Source organism: Oncorhynchus tshawytscha, linkage group LG06, assembly GCF_018296145.1.
Source record: "Oncorhynchus tshawytscha isolate Ot180627B linkage group LG06, Otsh_v2.0, whole genome shotgun sequence".
Taxonomy (NCBI): domain Eukaryota; kingdom Metazoa; phylum Chordata; class Actinopteri; order Salmoniformes; family Salmonidae; genus Oncorhynchus; species Oncorhynchus tshawytscha.
In genome coordinates, this window is record NC_056434.1 from 17277637 (window position 1) to 17297450 (window position 19814).

Here is a 19814-nt window from a genome sequence, read left to right on the forward strand (position 1 = left end):
ATGTGTTAATCCTTGATTATGATTTTTGATTTAATGTACGCTCACATTGTTAGTTTTGATTTAATGGGATCATTCAATATCTTAACATCAAGTTGCACAAATTGTTATTTTGCTGAAGAGTAGAGGACAGTAGATATACCATTACTACAGTGAGTGAAAAAGTATTTGATCCTCTGCTGATTTTGTACGTTTGCCCACTGACAAAGAAATGATCAGTCTATAATTTTAAAGGTAAGTTTATTTGAACAGTGAGAGACAGAATAACAACAAAAAAATCCAGAAAAACGCATGTCAAAAATGTTCTAAATCGATTTGCATTTTAATAAGGGAAATAAGTATTTGACCCCTCTGCAAAACATGACTTAGTACTTAGTTTTTCTGTCTCTCACTGTTCAAATAAACCTACAATTAAAATTATAGACGGATAATTTCTTTGTCAGTGGGAAAACTTACAAAATCAGCAGGGGATCAAATACTTTTTTCCCTCACTGTATATACGCCTTTCCATGAAACACATGGTTACACTTGTTTTATTTCAGGGGGTGTGGTGGGGGAATTGACATTTTATGTTAGCAACCACAGTTGTTATTTTCAATGCAGGAACTGAAATTCCATTCACCTTCATGTTGACCCATCACCCAGATTCCAAATGTATAGTACCTGTGTTCTGCATGTTGTCTGTCTTTCTATAGGCCTTATATGAACTGTGTCCTAGATTATCTTCTCTATATCACTGTTAATTGACCTGTTGCCTCTTTTAATTGAAAAATCTATTTTGTGATGTGACCAAATACTATCAAGTTGGTGCTGTCCAGGGTTATTGGGACATCCCTAACCTAATGCCTAACCTTAACCACTACCCTTACCCGCTACCCTTACCCCGACCTTAACCCTTACATGGTCAATTGGTAACATACACCATACATGCACACCATACAGTCCACAAATCAATGTACACCCCAAGTTAATTGTAGATGTGGTAAGAAATACCTCGTGTCTACTGAATTCAACTGGAATTTTCTTACTTTTAAAAGATAAGTGTCATGAGTGGAATGCCTGCTGGAGCAAACATTGACCATTACTTAGAACTTTGTTATACACACATGTTCAACCCTTGCTCAGCTAATCAAATAGATTTTCCCATGATGTTGCAACTGTGGCGTGACATGAAGATACTCTCCTACATTCTGCCCAATTTCAGTCACTGTATCCTGGAAATGTATTAAACTCTTACCCCTGTTGCATTCAACTTTAGTTCACTGCGCCTCAGTTCAGACATCTATTTTTCTCAGGTGAAGTTCATTGGTTCATCGCTCTGCCTCAGTCTGATGAGCCAGGACTTGTGGTAAAACAGTCATTTGATTTTTCATTCACCTTTTCTCCAAACCCAACTCAAAGAGATTTCCACAGGGTGAAATGGACTGGACATAACTAATATTTTGACTTTCATCCTTTACATTTTTTTTATATGCTCGTATCGGGCTACCTTCAGATGAGTCTTGTGAGGCTTGTGGGTATATCCTACAGCAAAACAAATTACATTTTTTTTTTGTGAAAGTCACTTCCATAGAGGGGTCATATTAGTTTTGTAGGACAAACTGTTCAGACGCTAGACATTTTCGTGAGCATACCGATTTTTGGGATGTCTCATGGTCTGACAAACCCTGTTGTAGCTCGGCCACCTTCCACCGCAGATGCGGAAGGCCACCATTGGTGGATGTGGTGGATTGAGACGCAGCCCATGCAAGATAACAGATATCTCTTAAACAGACAGATTTTGATGGGGGTTTTTCTATTATGCTAATTAGATTTCAGAGGGGTTATGACTCTAGGGGTTTTTAACATGACTATGTTCAACTCATTCAGGTATTTAAAATAACTTTCTGTCTGTCAAATCCAATACTCTGAGTCCTTTTTACCAGGACGACAAATATAACATATGTTTTTCTCTCCATTTTGGACTTTAGCATGTCCTTTAAAAATGACTGGTTTCTTGTCTTACAGTAGATAGGATACGACACAATTTCTCTTGCCAGTACACAATATCCAATGGATTTTATGACTTATTGATGCCTTTAGGCATCAACTTTAAGCAGATGAAATTATAACTAAGGACTCCCCTGAATTTATAGAGTAATATATGTATATCCCTTGTCATCCCTTTGGCTAATTTACAGGCCATATGGAAAATATGTTAATATGAAGAAGAAGTTTGGGCCATAGTTGTTGATGGTAGTTTAGAGTCTGGAATCTTATGACAGAGCAAGCTTGGTTGCTGCCTATGGCAGGGGAGAGTGTGATAATCCAGTAATTGCTCAATTTGGTTTCCTTACAAGCAGTTTCAGTATTACATAGCTGAGGATAGCGCACTCATGGAAAATCTGAGTCAGTTAGGAAACAACAATGCCAACTTTTCCCAATGGTCATCCTCTTACTGTTTTTTTCTGGCAAAATCAACTAGATAATCATCATTTATGTGTATACAGTGGGGCAAAAAGTATTTAGTCAGCCACCAATTGTGCAAGTTCTCCCACTTAAAAAGATGAGAGAGGCCTGTAATTTTCATCATAGGTACACTTCAACTATGACAGACAAAATGTGCTAAAAAAATCCAGAAAAATCACATTGTAGGATTTTTTATTAATTTATTTGCAAATTATGGTGGAAAATAAGTATTTGGTCAATAACAAAAGTTTATCTCAATACTTTGTTATATACCCTTTGTTGGCAATGACAGAGGTCAAACCTTTTCTGTAAGTCTTCACAAGATTTTCACACACGGTTGCTGGTATTTTGGCCCATTCCTCCATGCAGATCTCCTCTAGAGCAGTGATGTTTTGGGGCTGTTGCTGGGCAACACGGACTTTCAACTCCCTCCAAAGATTTTCTATGGGGTTGAGAGCTGGAGATTGGCTAGGCCACTCCAGGACCTTGAAATGCTTTTTACGAAGCCACTCCTTCGTTGCCCGGGCGGTATGTTTGGGATCCTGTCATGCTGAAAGACCCAGTCACATATCATCTTCAATGCCCTTGCTGATGGAAGGAGGTTTTCACTCAAAATCTCACGATACATGGCCTCATTCATTCTTTCCTTTACACGGATCAGTCGTCCTGGTCCCTTCGCAGAAAAACAGCCCCAAAGCATGATGTTTCCACCCCCATGCTTCACAGTAGGTACGGTGTTCTTTGGATGCAACTCAGCATTCTTTGTCCTCCAAACACGACGAGTTGAGTTTTTACCAAAAAGTTATATTTTGGTTTCATCTGACCATATGACATTCTTCCAATCTTCTTCTGGATCATCCAAATGCTCTCTAGCAAACTTCAGACGGGCCTGGACATGTACTGGCTTAAGCAGGGGGACACGTCTGGCACTGCAGGATTTGAGTCCCTGGCGGCGTAGTGTGTTACTGATGGTAGGCTTTGTTACTTTGGTCCCAGCTCTCTGCAGGTCATTCACTAGGTCCCCCCGTGTAGTTCTGGGATTTTTGCTCACGATTCTTGTGATCATTTTGACCCCACGGGGTGAGATCTTGCGTGGAGCACCAGATCGAGGGAGATTCAGTGGTCTTGTATGTCTTCCATTTCCTAATAATTGCTCCCACAGTTGATTTCTTCAAACCAAGCTGCTTACCTATTGCAGATTGTCTTCCCAGCCTGGTGCAGGTCTACAATTTTGTTTCTGGTGTCCTTTGACAGCTCTTTGGTCTTGGCCATAGTGGAGTTTGGAGTGTGACTGTTTGAGGTTGTGGACAGGTGTCTTTTATTCTGACAACAAGTTCAAACAGGTGCCATTAATACAGGTAACAAGTGGAGGACAGAGGAACATCTTAAAGAAGAAGTTAGAGGTCTGTGAAAGTCAGAAATCTTGCTTGTTTGTAGGTGACCAAATACTTATTTTCCACCAGAATTTGCAAATAAATTCATGAAAAATCCTACAATGTGATTTTCTGGATTTTTTCCCCCTCATTTGTCTGTCATAGTTGAAGTGTACCTATGATGAAAATTACAGGCCTCTCATCTTTTTAAGTGGGAGAACTTTCACAATTGGTGGCTGACTAAATACTTTTTTGCCCCACTATATATCGTCTGTAAATTACAATTAGGAGGAAATCGAAGTGTTACGTAAATGCATTTAAAAAAAGAGAGACACATCATGCCTGCTGTTTACATAGGCTTTACACTGCTGAAACAACTTTTTATTTTGTTTAACTAAGCAAGTCCGTTAATAACACATTCTTATTTATAAAGACGGCCTACCCTGGCCAAACCCTCCCCAACCCAAACAACGGTTGTGATACAGCCCGGGATCGAACCAGGGTCTGTAGTGATGCCTCTAGCACTGAGATGCAGTGCCTTACACAAGTCAACTACTGTTCAATAACATACTGTGCTAACCTGTGGGGTTAGAGAGTGTGCGTCTGAGACAATGGCAAGCCCCCATACAACCTTCATCCACACTAAGTTTTATCTCCTTTAGATAGGCTATCTCAAATGTCCTATCTCTGTCTTCTGCAGCTTGTATAGACAATAAGGGACTTACATAACAGAACAATGTTTCACATTCCATTCCTGAGGGTGCATATTTGTGTTCTAGTCCAGCACTAACACAACTGATTCAACTAATGAAATTGGCTTGGTGAAACAAACATGCAACCTCCTACAGGATTGTAATTTGAGCGAGTTTGCTACAGCATGACAATAATCCTGCAGCAACAGGAAATGTGAATTACTATGTGGATTTTAATTAATGGAAATGTTTTGTTGGGGTAGATGCATTTTTCGTTATGGGTAAATCAAGTCTGACATTTTAAGTGTAAATTACAAACTTTAGAAGTCTTTTAAACCTTGAATACACTACAAGTTTGTATTGCAAATTCTCAGCAAAAAAAAAGATCAAATTAAGATCCTACAGCTGTGAGGAGGGTCTTCTTGCCCTGAGACATGGTAGACTCCTACAGACATCTCTCAGAGCAAGGGGGCCTGTCATGCCAAATAATGTCCCCATTCAAATAGTGTCCCCCACTGCGTCAGAACTCATCGAATCCCATTGTGACGTAGAGGGGGACACTATTTGGCATGACAGGCCCCCAGGAATGGAAAAATAAATAGAGAGGTCAATGATGACTATTATTATGACTAGTAATTGTTGTAATTTAGTGCCTCAGTGAACAGTAGCGTGGAAGCTAACTATGTTATCATGGCTCACTGAAAGGTAATCAGTCAGAAAGGGACCTCCGCTAAATGTCTAACAGGAACCCCAGGACTCTTCATCTCCTGGGAGTTCTCTATTCTGCTGTGGCCATCAACCGGGGGTCAGCTTCTGACCTGGAGGAAAACCCACAACACTCATCCTGGCGCCATTCTCTGGCACCCTCCACTCCACCACAGAGGTCAATGAACTAAGGATCTGGGAGAGAAATATTATGTTAGTATTTTTGCACTCAAAACATTTCAATCTGAGCATAGATATAAGAATAAACAGACATGGACTTTTATCTATGGCTTAAAATGAAAATGTGAAACGCAACTAATCTAAATGCTTGGCAGAAGGAACCCTGGAAATAAAAAACCATGGGAAACTAGTCTGTGGTCTTCATTGACACCTAGCCTACATTAATTGCATTACTCAACTGGCACACATAACAGTGATTAAACATGGAAGGGACATTTTAAAATGAGATATGGGAAACTGTAGAAGGTAGTAGCTGAAGTGATTGATCACTTATGCCATTCTCTCATGGATCTTGAAGGTCTCTGCCAGTGTCTGTTGTTGTTACATTGTGTCTGTCATGTTGTGCTCCTCAGTTTTACCCCTGAACCCATACCAAGGGAGGGTCAACACTAACCTAGAATTGGAGCAATAAAAACCGTCTCCTCTTCCTCCTCAGGATGTTGACACAACAGGACATCCCAAGGGATTTTTCAATATGTTTTATTAATTATCTCAATATTAATCAGTGCTTGTTTTCCCCAGCCCCACTGCCTGTCCTTTTGTTGTACGACTAATGAACCATGCAGTTTTCCCATATGATGGATGTTGGGGTGGTGCTGGAGATTATGAATATGAAGTTGAAAAATGGTGACATTTTCCTTTAAGTAAGTGTCACTGGCTCGGTTTCTCTGGTAAATCACAGAGAATGAGCGTTATCTGTGTGCTCACCCTGGTATCCCCTTTCCCACTTTTAGCGTTCTCCTTGCAGTCTATTTCCGCAGTAAAAACCCTGTTATAAAATAGTGGCTATGTCAGAGATTCGATTTCACAGCAGTCGGTGACGGCAGACTGAATGATCTACAAATCACCTTTCATCCTAAATAACTGCTCATTATTATTTGTAGATCAGTCAGTCCGCTCAATCATTGATCAGCAACTACTCTCAAACACGGCTGATGTCTCTCTTGAAGAGACATTCTGCTGATTCATAAAAGTAAAGATATTTTCAATGTTCATGACAGAGCAGGGAAGCCATTACAAAACTCTGGTCAGATATGTGTGTGGTTAGTCAAGCACTGTTCCCTCTGTCACGCTCTTGTAAAATGGAACAATATTTTATTCAGTGACCAGATTTATCTTAACCCTACCCTTAGAGGATTTACTGGTCGGTAAGTAGTGCTTTGTGCAATCTGAGAAATACAGTAACTGTAATGCAATAGCGCTCTCTACTGTTAGTCCATATGGTTGCAGCCAGGTCAATAGGAGAAATTGTGAGACGTGTTGACATGATGCGTGAAGGCATTGAAGATGACCCTCCCACTTTGCGAAGTATAGACTTGGTTAATTCTTACTCTGCGAAGCCTAGACTTGGTTAATTCTTTATAGATTATAGTTCAGTTTACATTTTTTAAACATATCCTAGCAGACTGCAATTTTATTCCCAGTTAATGAGTTTTTGTAACTAGCACTGAACAATAAAATAGTAACTGCTGTCTGGAAAACATAACATCTGCAGTAGCTGTTTCTGTTTGTAATTTAAAAAAAAACTGCTGGTCAGCAGAAAGGAACAGCTGCAAGTACAAGAAGGATGCTCATAAACAAATCAGTTTCTCATTTTACTGGCTTCCGCTATACACACACACAATGCTGTCCAGGCATTGTAGGAGTGGTAAATATTAAGGTGACTTTCCCCATCCAACATCTTTGCATTCTCAAGTGGGAAGTATTTCAATTGCTTTGATCCAAAACACTCCTGCCGTCCATGCGCTTTCCACATACACATGCATCACTTACCTCATTACATTACCTCACATTGGGGACATTCCTGTGAATGTATTGTGTAAATGGTGGTTTCTACAGTGTTATATTGTATATCTGTATTGATGTTGATCTGATGATGTTTTTGTTCTGAGCCAACACACCAAGATACATTCCTAGTATTGTTTGTTGCATGGCTGTAATGTTTCCTGATTCTGATTCAATGTCCTATTACAGCCACCTCAAAATGACTTGCAATAGAGCAGACATCCTATGAATGCTTTGAAGTTCACACAATTGAATCACATAGAATAAAAACATCATGCAAAAGTAATTCATAGCAACAAAACCTTACTGTTCAGTGTATTATTTTTGATTATGAAGGCATGATCGTTCTAAATAGATAATGCTATTGAGCAGAACATATTAAACGTCACTGACATCTTTTTCATGGCAAATCAAGGCAATATCCTTTCCTATGCAGGCTTTCCAATGTGTTCTGATTTACATTGGTATTTGACCAGATAACTGTATATTCTTCATTATTATTTTCATACAGTTATCACAAGCTAACTTAATTCCAAAACATTCCACTATGCACTAAATAGCTTGAAGGCAAACAGGAACACATATTTGTTCAAATAGATAAAGTATATTTTACACTTCAGAGATTACATTTATGAATTAGAGCAATAGTGAAACTTTCGCCATTTTTATAAAATGTAGAAAGAAGATCTGTTGGCAAAACAATAACTTATTTCTCATTACTTACTGACTTTATTGTCCCCATGGGGAAATTTTGTTATGAGAAATAAGTTATTGTTTTGCCACGTTTAAAGTGTACATGACACTGCGACAAAATTTCCCCATTGACAAATGGCACTAGTCTAGGCCAACTACAACATGACAAATGTTTTGCTCAATCATGACTCAAGAATTTTGGCCACAAACTTATTTTTAGATATTGTGATAAATATGCAAAGTTGGTTTTAATTTTCGAAACATATTAAAAAGTATTTATATTCTGGCTATAACATCATACATCAGTCACTTCCACTGAGGTATAAAATACTTTCCACGGTTTCTGACCCCTACTACTTCTATTGGGCACACATCCCCTTGCACGGATTGGTTCATTCGCCTGTCTATTATTGACTCATAAACCTATTGAAGAGTGGGAAAGCGCAAGGGGTGGCATGTTTTTCCTTCCTAACTTTATTACCAAGAATGCTCGGAGAAATTATAGTGAAAGTTAAAAGAAAGCCTTAGGAAGTCTGAAAGGTAAGACAAACACATTTCAATGATACATTATTGCTTGCACTACATATTCCTCGAACGATAGCCTATCAAATGGGCTCAACATTTGCGTAAAAGCAAAGGGAACAGGTAAAGTTGCCGCTCTATCAACTGTATGGACCATGCCTTGATTGATTTCTATCTCTTTTCCTTTTTACGTAGACCTACATAACATATTGTGTGCGCTTCTTATTTAGTGCATTGAAAATAGTGCTCAGATAGTTGTGAATTTTACCGACCCGTACGAAGCCCATCATATGCCTACGATACATTTGTTCCGTAACCAACTGCATTCTGAAAAGTCTGTAGCGAACCATCTGCCATAGTTTAAAACATCAAATGTACGGTTATATTTGTGTATAACCAATCAAGTAACGTTATATAATACGAATAAATTGTTCATAACGTTGTGCATTTATTTAGTTTACTGTTCAGAGACAGCACATAAAAAGCCACAATTAATATCCTATGTGTGCATAAAGACAGTATCGTCAGGTCCACAAAGAGCCCCATTTGAACAAAACTGGGCTAGTCCAAGAACATCTGTTTGAATTTAATTCAAATTAATTAAACATTTTTAGAGTGATTTTAGTCTTGAGAAGAGAGAGAAATTGACACACCCCATGCAAGATAACTGTTAAAGTAGTACTTCATCGATGTATAGGCTACTGAACGCTTATAATGGCGTTATAAAGGTGTTACATGAGGCTGGATGTCTGTTGATTAGTGACATTAGATTTAGACGAGTACATTTAAGATTATAATCCACCCAGGAAATCAAAAAAACTTTTTTTACCCCAACCCCAATCAAAAAATATTTGGAGTTGTAGCTAAACAAAGTCGTCATCATCAAACAAACAGTAAGACATGACATGGTATGAAAATACTCCATTGTCAGTGAAACGCCCCCCATCTGCACATCCCCCATTAGGGCTACAATCTGTGGTGCTGTCAATTGTATTCACTCTGTGGAGGACAAGAATGTCGTGTCTTGCTTCATAATAACACACATAATCACATTGTGATATGGGGATTACTAAATGAATCACAGCTTCGTGGAATTGGCTTGTTGTGATCACAATTGATTCTCCTATTGTGGGGTGAGTTGTGCCCCAGACATGGCTTGTCCAGACTGTAATTCATCCACTTGACTGCTAACCATCCCCATGTTGTCTGTCATGTGATTCTATGCTGTAAACTGTCTTATTGCCAGCACGAATTCATTAAATCATTGTTTTGTAACTTCCATATGCTTTCATCGTGAATTCACATGTTGTGAACCATCTGGCTTTCTTTGAAATGTAGATGTTAATTGTAAGATGACAAAATGTTGTGCATCTACAAGAAGATACTGGTTCATGATGTACATTCCTAAATCTGTTTGTTTATATTTTAATTGAACATAAACCATTGATGCAGGCTAGATAATTTCTACAACAATATACAGATAAACATAATTAAACATTTCACTAGATATGTGGGGAAAAAATGATCTAAGGTTGAATGTAAAACAGAATGAATCATATTTGAGCAGCAAATATCTGTCCAAACAAGAGGCCTCTATTGTACATAGGATAATTGCATTGACTTGTTGTGCCCTTAGACAGTAGCCTCCATAGTTAAAAAATAAATGGCTTTTTTTCTGTTGTCTCTTAGAAAAGGCAAACAGTTTTATGTTAAGTTTTAGAGTGTGATTATTTATGTTTAAGCATGAATTCACTGCCTCTGCATTTTTACACCATCAATTCAATGCTTTTCAAACTGTTATTGAAAACAATATTTCCTCCTGAGATCTATTTGAACAACCCCAAAGTTTTAGTAAAACGTCAAATTTAACCTTTCTTGTTGTAAGTAAGTATCCATATGAAACGGCTTCATAACAATGTGAACATCCTCCTATCCAAGAAAATATTAATGGTAAAAAGTTGGCAGTTGGCACATTTGTATTAATTCAGTTAGATGTTTAACCAAAACGCAATGTGGGGAAAAAACAAAAAAGTGGGTTTAAAGGCTTTAATAGGAGATGAAATTGCCCTTCTCAGATTGACAGTAGCTAAAGCACTTGCTCATGCCTGTTGTCAACCCCTTCGAGGAGCAGTGACTGATGTCTTGTTCTGCTATATATGTCTTGAGATTCATTGTAGCAAATCACAACAATTACGCGTGTTGGACGGTAACATGTTAAGCTTTCAACAACATTGATGAGCTCACAGGGGGGATATGGTCGGGTTCCTGCAACTGTACACTTGAGTATGACTTACAGTGTCTGTCTTCAAAAATAGAACCACCATAAATGTAGTGACGGGTGTTGTGGGGGCAGTGAAACTGTCTGATGCTGAGGACGTTCTCAGCGTCTAACAAAACAAGAAAATATATATTATATTCTGTAATATATAGGTCTATATTCCAAAACCTTGATGCCATCATAGTAAATTTACTATGTTTCGTTTTTCTCTTCCTGTTCCCTTTACCTTTCATTCACCTTGAATATCCAATCTGCAGAGAGTTTTGTTCATTGTTTGATTGAGTTAGATTATTGACTTATTCATTCAAGGCCACTTGAGGTTTGACCGTTCCCTGAACACTAGTTGTACAATCATCTCCTTTGATCAAGGCCTTCAGTGGATTTGATGTCTGCATCCCCATGGTTAAGTTGGCTCCATCTGCCATAGAGAGGTCTTTCTATTGCATCTCCATCAATGAATAAATCAAATGTATTTATAAAGTCCTTTTTACATCAGCCGATGTCACAAAGTGCTATACAGAAACCCAGCCTAAAACCCCAAACAGCAAGCAATGCAGATGTAGAAGCACGGTGAAAGGCCAGAACCCTAGGAAGAAACCTAGAGAGGAACCAGGCTCTGAGGGGTGGCCAGTCCTCTTCTGGCTGTGCAGGGTGGAGATTATAACAGAACATGGCCAAGATGTTCAAATGTTCATAGATGACCTGCAGGGTCAGGTAATAATAATCACAGTGGTTGTAGAGGGTGCAACAAGTCAGCACCTCAGGAGTAAATGTCAGTTGGATTTTCAAAGCTGATCATTCAGCGTTAGAGACAGCATTTGTGGTAGAGAGAGGGTCCAAAACAGCAGGTCCGGGACAAGGTAGCGTGTCCAGTGACAGGTCAGGGTTCCATAGCCGCAGGTAGAACAGTTGTAACTGGAGCAGAAGCATGACCAGTTGGACTGGGGACAGCAAGGAGTCATCAGGCCAGGTAGTCCCGAGGCATGGTCCTAGGGCTCAGGTCCTCTGAGAGAAAAAGAGAGAGGAAAAAAAGAGAGAATTTTAGAGGGAGCATACTTAAATTCACACAGGACACCGGATGAGACAGGAGAAATACTCCAGTTTTAACAGACTGACCCTAGCCCCCGACACAAACTATTGCAGCATAAATACTGGAGGCTGAGACAGGAGCGGTCGGGAGACACTGTGGCCCTGTCGGACGATGCCCCCAGACAGGGCCAAACAGGCAGGATATAACCCCACCCACTTTGCCAAAGCACAGCTCCCACACCACTAGAGTGATATCATTCACTACAGCAGCCATATTGTTTATTGTTGATGATGCAAATGGCTCCAATATTCTGCGAAGAAGGCCTCTACTTGGCTGTTTCTGACATTGGAGGAGTTATCATTCAAATAAAATGAATTGTTATTGGTCACAAACACATACAGTTGAAGTCGGAAGTTTGCATACACGTTAGCCAAATACATTTAAACTCAGTATTTCACAATTCCTGACATTTAATCCTATTAAAAAATCCCTGTCTTAGGTCAATTGGGATCATCACTTTATTTTAAGGATGTGAAATTTCAGAATAATAGTAGAAAGAATGATTTACGTAAACTTCTGACCCACTGGAATTGTGATGAAGTGAATTATAAGTGAAATAATCTGTCTGTAAACAATTGTTGGAAAAATTACTTGTGTCATGCACAAAGTAGATTTCCTAACCAACTTGCTATAGTTTTTTAACAAGAAATTTGTGGAGTGGTTGAAAAATGAGTTTTAATGACTCCAACCTAAGTGTATGTAAACTTCCGACTTCAACTGTATTTAGCAGATGTTATTGTGGGTGTAGCGAAATGCTTCTTTTCCTAGCTTCAACAGTGTAGTAATATCTAACAATTCACAACAATACACACACATCTCAAAGGAAAATAATGGAATTAAGAAGGTGCAGGGTTGTGTAACCGATGGTAGGCAGCTAGTGATGGCTATTTAACAGTCTGATGGCCTTGAGATAGAAGCTGTTTATCAGTCTCTTGGTCCCAGCTTTGATGCACCTGTACTGACCTCGCCTTCTGGATGATAGTGGGGTGAACAGGCCATGGCTCGTGTGGTTGATGTCCTTGATGATCTTTTTTTTCTTCCTGTGACATCAGGTGCTGTATGTGTCCTGGAGGGCAGGCAGTGTGCCCCCGGTGATGCATTGGGCAGACCGCACAACCCTCTGGAAAGCCCTGCTGTTGCGGGTGGTGGCGTTGTCTTCACCACACTGTTTGTGTGGGTGGACCATTTCAGATTGTCAGTGGTGTGTATGCCTTCTCCACTGCGGTACCATCAATGTGGATAGGGTCGTGCTCCCTCTGCTTTTTCCTGAAGTCCACGATCATCTCCTTTGTTTTGTTGACGTTGAGGGTGAGGTTATTTTCCTGGCACACTCTGCCAGTCCCCTCACCTCCTCCCTGTGGGCTGTCTCATCATTGTTAGTAATCAGGCCTACTATGGTTGTGTCGTCTGCAAAGTTGATGATTGAGTTGGAGGTGTGTGTGGCCACGCAGTCATGGGTGAACAGGGAGTACAGGAGGGGGCTGAGCACACTTCCCTGTGGGGCCCCTGTGTTGAGGATCAGGGAAGTGGATGTGTTGTTTCCTACCTTCACAACCTGGGGGTGGCCCATCAGGAAGTCCAGGACCCAGTTGCACAGGGCAGGGTTCAGATCCAGGGCCCGATCTTGATGATGAGCTTGCAGGGTACTATAGTTAATGAACAGTATTCTTACATAGGTATTCATCTTGTCCAGATGGGATAGGGCAGTGTGCAGTGCAAGTGCATTGAAGATGAAACGTGGCTGGGTCTTTCAGCATGACAATGATCCCAAACACACCACCCGGACAACGAAGGAGTGGCTTCGTAAGAAGCATTTCAAGGTCCTGGAGTGGCCTAGCCAGTCTCCAGATCTCAACCCCATAGAAAATCTTTGGAGGGAGTTGAAAGTCCGTGATGCCCAGCAACAGCCCCAAAACATCACTGCTCTAGAGGAGATCTGCATGGAGGAATGGGCCAAAATACCAGCAACCGTGTGTGAAAACCTTGTGAAGACTTACAGAAAACATTTGACCTCTGTCATTGCCAACAAAGGGTATATAACAAAGTATTGAGATAAACTTTTGTTATTGACCAAATACTTGTTTTCCACCATAATTTGCAAATAAATTCATTTAAAATCCTACAGTGTGATTTTCTGGATTTTTTTTCTCATTTTGTCTGTCATTTGTTGAAGTGTACCTATGATGAAAATTACCGGCCTCTCTCATCTTTATAAGTGGGAGAACTTGCACTATTGGTGGCTGACTAAATACTTTTTTGCCCCACTGTACACTCAATTAGTATTTGGGAGCATTGCCTTTAAATTGTTTAACTTGGGTCAAACGTTTTGGTTAGCCTTCCACAAGCTTCCCACAATAAGTTGGGTGAATTTGGGCACATTCCTCCTGACAGAGTTGGTGTAACTGAGTCAGGTTTGTAGGCCTCTTTGCTGACACATGCTTTTTCAGTTCTGCCCACAAATTTTCTATAGGATTGACGTCAGGGCTTTGTGATGGCCATTCCAATACCTTGTCTTTGTTGTCCTTAAGCCATTTTGCACAACTTTGGAAGTATGCTTGGGGTCATTGTCCATTTGGAAGACCCATTTGCGACTAAGCTTTAACTTCCTGCCTGATGTCTTGAGATGTTGCTTTAATATATCCACATAATTAACCTAAGTGTATGTAAACTTCCGACAACTGGACATCTCGTGTCTGAGCCGTTGAATTGCGACTCCACTTTGTCTCTGTACTGAATGTACTGTTTGATTGCCTTACAGAAGGAATAACTACACTGTTTGTATTCAACCATATTCCCAGTCACCTTGCCATGGTTAAATGCGGTGGTCGGCGTTTTCAGTTTAGCGCAAATGCTGCCATCTGTCCACGGTTTCTGATTTAGATATGTTTTAATAGTCACAGTGGGAACAAGATCAACATCCCCTATACACTTCCTGATGAACTCAGTCACCGTGTCCGTGTATACATCAAAGTTATTCTCTGAGGCTACCCGGTACATATCCCAGTCTGCATGATCAAAACAATCTTGACGAATGGATTACGATTATTCAAACCAGCTTTGAATAGACCTTAGCACGGGTATTTCCTGTTTGAGTTTCTGCCTATAGGAAGGGAGGTGCAAAATGGAGTCGTGATCTGATTTGCCGAAGGGAGGGCGGGTAAGGGCCTTGTAGGCCTCCTGGAAGAGAGAATAGCAGTGGCCGAGTGTTTTCCCAGTGCGAGTACTACAGTCAATGTGTTGATAGAACTTCGGTAGCGTTTTCTTCAAATTTGCTTTGTTAAAATCCCCAGCTACAATAAATGCGGCCTTATTTGGCCAACTTGGAGATTGACACACCATCCTAAAAAAGGACTGGTTGTCCTAGAGAGAAGATTTTATTGATATGAGTAGGAGCATACTAGAGGTCGACCGATTATGATTTTTCACCGCCGATACCGATTATTGGAGGGCCAAAAAAGCTGATACCGATTAATCGGCTGATTTAAAAAATATATATTTGTAATAATGACAATTACAACAATACTGAATGAACACTTATTTTAACTTAATAAATACATCAATAAAAATCTATTTAGCCTCAAATAAATAATGAAACATGTTCAATTTGGTTTAAATAATGCAAAAACAAAGTGTTGGAGAAGAAAGTAAAAGTGCAATATGTGCCATGTAAAAAAGCTACCTTTTAAGTTCCTTGCTCAAAACATGAGAACATATGAAAGCTGGTGGTTCCTTTTGTGATGAGACTTCAGTATTCCAAGGTAAGAGGTTTTAGGTTGTAGTTATAGTATTTATAGGACTATTTCTCTCTATACCATTTGTATTTCATATACCTTTGACTATTGGATGTTCTTATAGGCACTTTAGTATTGCCAGTGTAACAGTATAGCTTCTGTCCCTCTCCTGGCCTCAAACCAGGAACACATCGACAACAGCCACCATCGAAGCAGCGTACCCATGCAGAGCAAGGGGAACAACTACTCCAAGTCTCAGAGCGAGTGACGTTTGAAACGCTATTAGCGTGCACCCCAATAACTAGCTAGCCATTTCACATCGGTTACACCAACACACCACACACTATAGTATTGCCAGCCTAATCTCGGGAGTTGACAGGCTTGAAGTCATAAACAGCGCAATGCTTGAAGCATTGTGAAGAGCTGCTGTCAAACACACAATAGTGCTGTTTGAATGAATGCTTACGAGCCTGCTGCTGCCTACCACCGCTCAGTCAGACTGCTCTATCAAATCATAGACTTAATTATAACATAACACAGAAATACGAGCCTTTGGTCATTAATATGGTAGAATCTGGAAACTGTCATTTCGAAAACAAAATGTTTATTATTTCAGTGAAATATGGAACTGTTCGGTATTTTATCTAACGGGTGGCATCCATAAGTCTAAATATTGCTGTTACATTGCACAACCTTCAATGTTATGTCATAATTACGTAAACTTCGGGCAAATTAGTTCGCAATGAGCCAGGCTGCCCAAACTGTTGCATATACCCTGACTCTGCCTGCAATGAACGCAAGAGAAGTGACTCAATTTTACCTGGTTAATATTGCCTGCTAACCTGGATTTCTTTTAGCTAAATATGCAGGTTTAAAAATATATACTTCTGTGTATTGATTTTAAGAAAGACATGGGTGTTTAGGTACAGTCGTGCAACAATTGTGCTTTTGTTAAATTATCCCTCTGCATTGCATCAATTATATACAACGCAGGACACACTAGATAAACTAGTAATATCATCAACCATGTGTTTTTCTATTTTATTTTACCTTTATTTAACTAGGCAAGTCAGTTAAGAACAAATTCTTATTTTCAATGACGGCCTAGGAACAGTGGGTTAACTGCCTGTTCAGGGGCAGAACGACAGATTTGTACCTTGTCAGCTCAGGGGTTTGAACTTGCAACCTTCCATTTACTAGTCCAACGCTCTAACCACTAGGCTAGTTAACTAGTGATTATGATTGATTGATTGATTGTTTTTTATGATAAGTTTAATGCTAGCTAGCAACTTACCTTGGCTTCTTACTGCATTTGCTTAATAGGCAGGCTCCTCGTGGAGTGCAATGAGAGGCAGGTGGTTAGAGCGTTGGACTAGTTAACTGTAAGGTTGCAAGATTGAATCCCGGAGTTGACAAGGTAAAAATCTGTTGTTCTGCCCCTGAACAGGCAGTTAACCCACTGTTCGTAGGCCATCATTGAACATAAGAATGTGTACCTGTTAAAGATAGGGCTGACTACTGCCCCCTTTGGAGGAATTGTGTGCCCATAGTAAACAGAAAAAAAATCTGTCAAAAACTGCTAATATATGCATATAATAATTATTATTGAATAGAAAACACTCTAAAGCTTCTAAAACCAAACCAAACAAATTATGTCTCTATGTAAAGCAGAACTCTCAGGGCAGCCATTCTCCCAAACTCTCTCTTGGCAACAGAAAAGTTGGGACAACTTTGACGTCATCGCCCCCACCCTTCCCAACCAGCTACCGATCTGGGAACAGTTCCTATCTCTTCAGCGCAATGTCCTCTTTCAGTGGGGCCTGCCATTGTGAGAATCGCGCGCTCCCTCGAGTTTTGGCGGGCTGAAACCTCCGGGTCACACGAAAATACATGCACTTTCATGCGCACGTCGGGTCCGGAGCTCTCTTTGTTCCAAGATTCACCAAACGATGTAGGTTTGTCTGTTCACGCTAAGGATTGTTTTCTATGTTTAGAACATGCTAAAGCTCGATTCTGCACTTAGTTTGACCAGTTTAGTCGACATATAATATGTAATTTTGAAGTTTTGATGCGCATCCACTAGAATTTTGCCTGCATTTCGACTGGAATTTGTCGTGTTTGATAACCTAAAGACACAGACTTGAAAACCAAACGCAGTTTTTGGTAAGTATAACTCCTTCCACGTCTTCTGATCGAAGAACATCAAAGGTAAGGGAATATTTATGTGTTAATTATGGGTTTCTGTGGACTCCGAGATAGAGGAGACATAATGCTAATTTCTGAGCGCCGTCTCATATTATAGCCTAGTGAACGAATTCTGTAACGTTAAAAATAAATGTAACACAGCGGTTGCATTAAGAAGAAGTGTATCTTTCTAACTATATGTAGAACATGTATATTTAGTCGAAGTTTATGATGTGTATTGCTTGTTATCTGATGTTAGCTCCGGCAGATATCATCATTTCTCCGGACATTTGAGTAGCATTTTTTGAACATGGCGTCATTGTAAACAGAGATTTATGGATATAAATTGCATATTATTGAAAAAAACATAAATGTACTGTGTAACATGTCCTATTACTGTCATCTGATGAAGATTTTCAAAAGGTTAGTGAATTATTTTTATTTTAATCCTGCGGTTGTTGATTGCATATTTTGTTCAACGTGGCTAATTCAAATTAGCTGTGTCTTTGGTGGTGGTTTGACATAAATATGTGCTATGTTTTCGCCGTAAAACATTTTAGAAATCTGACTTGCTGGCTAGATGAACAAGGTGTTTATCTTTCATTTGAGCTATTGGACTTGTTAATGTGTGGAGGTTAAATATTTCTAAGAATATTTTTGCGTTCCATGCGCCACGTCCCAGTTAACGTCGGTTCCCAACTGGGAACCCGAATCCGTAACAGGTTTGACTTGCCAGTTAAATAAAGGTGTAAAAAAACATCGGCCAAATCGGTGTCCAAAAATACCGGCCCTAATTAATTGGCCATTCCTATTAATCGGTCGACCTCTCGAGCATACTGCTTAATGGGCTTTCATTGCACTGAAACATTATTCAATTGAATCTATCTTGGATATTAGATTGAGTCACTACTACACGATATACAGTGTGTGAGAATAAATTAGCTAAAAATACCCATGTAAACTCTAACAAGGTCTGGGGGAGAGAGCCTATTTACTAATTTAATCTAGTGCCTTGAGATGCTGTTTATTCCCGCTTAAAGTGCAATCAGCTGCTTCTAACAATTTCCCCAAGGCCACTTTCTGAAACACTTAAAGGGATCATTTGGGATTGTGCCTGGCTATATTTTAAGGCTCCTGAGTGGCGCAGGGGTCTAAGGCACTGCACCTCAGTTCTAGAGGTGTCACTACAGAACCTGGTTCGATCCTGGGCTGTATCACAACCTGTGATCGGGAGTCCCAATTGGCCCAGTCTCGTCTGGGTTAGGGGAGGGTTTGGCTGGGGTAGGCTGTCATTGTAAAATAACAATTTGTTTTTAATCGACTTGCCTAGTTAAATATACAGTAAATATACAGTATGATTCTCAGCTTTACTTTGAGGTGAGCAGAGCTTACGCATTGCCGTTTTTGTTAAGTCTTGGATCTGGAGAAGGTTTTCCCAGAAATCAGCTGTCCCTATCCTCCTCTATAAACTTGATGTAAAGATGTTGGTGAATAAGTGTAATTTGCACCAGTAAAGGAAATAACTGACTAATAAACAGGTTTTGGAGTGTGGTTTTAGACAACTGTGGCTAGCTGACATCTGGTCTTTTTACTGGAGGTATGAAAATAAAACATCTGGAGGCTTCATTTGCTACTGTTGTGAAGAAGGAAAATGGTTCAGTCTCAAATGGTTTAGCCTCTATGCTGCATGCAGGTCCTAGGCTTGCCAAATGGGTCAATAAGATCATGTTTCCAGAGACCTAGACATTAGGCTATGTTTTTATTGCATCATTTATTGGACCATTCCAAGTCCAGTCAAGTCATTTTCTCAGTTTTCTTAGTTGACAATATAACAGTTTGAACATAAACCATTTGAAAAAGTAAAGTAGTTAATTCAATCTCAGTACAGTAACTTGGGTTGAAGTTGAACAGTAAGATGTTGCAGAACCATGGCACTCATTTTAATTTGATCCACTTTCTCCCCAGTGACATTACAGACAGTACATGTCAGAATGTCTTACCATTTCTGTTTTCCACTAAGGCCTATATGAGGACCCATGCTGAGGAGCTAGACCGTCAGACCATTTTAGAAAGAGC

At 39.8% G+C, this 19814-nt stretch overlaps 1 protein-coding gene across 1 annotated transcript in view; it reads left to right on the forward strand.

Moving 5' to 3' along the window:
• Window positions 1-8347: 8347 nt before the first annotated feature.
• Window positions 8348-19814, forward strand: part of LOC112252156 (KN motif and ankyrin repeat domain-containing protein 3) — a 36169-nt gene continuing 24702 nt past the window's right edge. Inside the window, exon 1 of the mRNA XM_024423145.2 lies at window positions 8348-8473. The gene's annotated coding sequence lies outside the window, so the exon portion shown is untranslated. The remainder of the gene's footprint in view (window positions 8474-19814) is intronic.